A 2,692-nucleotide genomic window follows, 5' to 3' on the forward strand; every position below is an offset into this window, starting at 1 on the left:
TGATGCTTCTAATTTCAAAAAAATCCATCTGGAGCACCTTTTTGAAGTGATTGTTTGTCTTAAGCTAAACGTGTTGATGCTTATTGATAATTAAAACAGCAGCCTGATCAATCAGAGCAATATCTTTTGACACAACCTCACTTTCATGAGCATCACACCAATGTCCGGGTGATGATGAGCAGGCCCAGCCCTACAAAAATAAGGGGCTCTTGAATGTACCTCTGCTGCTACCTCAGATTAGGCACCACTCAAGCCAAGCCTTGTCGTGAGAAGGATAAAAGTCCTCCAAACCAACAGAACTGGGCACAGAAAAATTCTAATGTGAGAATATTTTGTGTTTTTGGGTCACTGATGTACCAGGAAAAATAAAAGTTTGAAGAGTTCTGAATCTGTCGATGCAACTACTAGCTGTGTTACCCAGGAGGCCGCCGAGTCACCTTAACCAGCTGGTTTGAATTTAAGTTTTTATGTTTTCTATATAGTAACTGTTTTGTGAATAAAACGCCCTCAGGGCTCTAAACGTTAATCCTGTTTATGTTCCCTGTTTCTCTGACGATGACAATATTTACAGGTTGATTTCTGTCAGGGGAGATACACATCTTTGATGCTGTCAGCTTGGTCTTATTTTCATTAATTTTGGAATAGAAATGTTGAGTTCTACAAATCAATGCACGCTAACCATGCTAAAGGGCTCACAGATAAGCATAATTGTAAGCAGGGGTTTGGTGGTGAGTAAAGTAATACAGAAATTACTGGTATTTCTGTTTGCTTGAATATATTGACGCATTTTCTTTTTAAAATGCATCAGTACAACACAATTTCACAACCATTTATTTTAAAACATCTCATGCCATGCACTGCTTGATACCCAGAGAAAGCTGAATTTCTTGGGACCCCTTGACTTTACCCTTCCTAATATGAAACAAAAACCTATGCCCTTGCCTACATACCACATCCGCCAATCTGATTCCACACAAGTATCCCTCAAATAGGTCTAAATCTCCTAGCAGTGATTGTGTCTGGGACAGCCAGCCATCGTTGACATCTTTGACATTGTTGCTAAGTCTAGCCCTGAAACTTTTTCAACCTTAACCTCACCTAACATGCCACATACATTTTCCTAAACTGTTATGTAAACACATCATCTGTGGTGACATCAATTTCACCACAAACACTGTGGCTTTTAGTGGGCGTAACATGCAGTGAGCAATGCATGTACTGGGCATGTTTGGTCACTTCAGTTTGCAGGTACATATTGTTTTACTAGATGGCAATAGCAATTGCAGTCTGGTTCCTAAAATACAGTTTCCAGTAAATAATGGAACCAAAATAGCATTTGGTCATAATTCAAAGGCATGATGTTAACAATGTAGTTAGGACTATATTAGAAGACACATTCTAGAAATTAACCTTGTAGAACCATCCTGAACTTTCAAGCTCCCATTGTTTAATGCTCATGAAGATGGTGACACCCTGAAGATCATTCAAATGTAATGTAGGTTAGGAAATGCACAGCTAACACATTTAACACTTGTTGGTTCCAAATTGTCATTGATATTACAGAAATCGTTGAACCTAAGAGTCAAGATGGATGAATTGTGATTTAGATAAGACACGAAATTCGCAGCAATTATAAAACATTGATCTCACCTTTAATATTTCACATAGCCAGGTCTTGATAATATGCCTTATTACCTTTCATTTAAGGCAGCTTACAGTATCCATGTAAAATCACAGTGATGCAAAATTAAGGATAGCTGAAGGACGACAACGTTATCCTTCCAACTAAAAGATTGATACAAAGACAGTAACCTGACTGTTATGGGCGTTTAGAAGCATGGCTTGCCGCCTTCATATATCGTGTCAATATTGACGACAAACGTGCTTCTCCAAATAGACTACAGTTCACCCCACCGCGCTACCGGACTAAACGAAATCGTAGTGCCCATACATGGGTTCAGGAAGTCAGAACGCCCATTCGCAACAACACTATTTATGGATATATACTCTGACGCAAAGGGTCCCACTATGGCTGTTTACCATTGAAAAAATGCTTCTTTCCAATCTGCAAAACCGGGTGATTCTGCGTTAGCTGCTGGGTCTGGTCTGATTAGTTAGCTTTTTAGTAGTAACCAGATAAAATAATATTCGAATGCACCGCTTCCTCTTCCCTCGGTAGCACTTTATATGGTCAAAGGAAGCTATGGTCTCTGACGCGCACATTGTTTTTTTTCTAGTGCTCAGGGCGCACGCACCGGTTACCTGTCGGATGTTCTTTATATGGGCATCTGTCGCTGACACGTCTGATACTACATTTATATATTAGTATTAGCAGACACTTTCAGTCTCAATGCATTCAAGTATTGGTTATTTTAGTAATATTATGGTAACGCAAAAATTGTCTATTTAAAAATATGTAATTCAAGAAAATATGCATAATGAAGAGTTAATCATAATTTCATCAATTAATTGTAGTTATTTGGTGATTATTCCATGAGTTGTTATTTTTTATGTCGGCATTTTAGGCGAATCACTCAAAAGCAGTGCCCTAACACACACACACACACACATACACAACGCAAAAAGGGAGGGCAAAGGCATGAGCCCGGGAGGAGCTTACAACGATCACATGACGGCGAGCAATGACGTCAGCAAAGTTATAATATAGGCATGTACAGGTACGTTCTTGTCT

Source organism: Esox lucius, chromosome 11 (assembly GCF_011004845.1).
Source record: "Esox lucius isolate fEsoLuc1 chromosome 11, fEsoLuc1.pri, whole genome shotgun sequence".
Classification (NCBI taxonomy): Eukaryota; Metazoa; Chordata; class Actinopteri; order Esociformes; family Esocidae; genus Esox; species Esox lucius.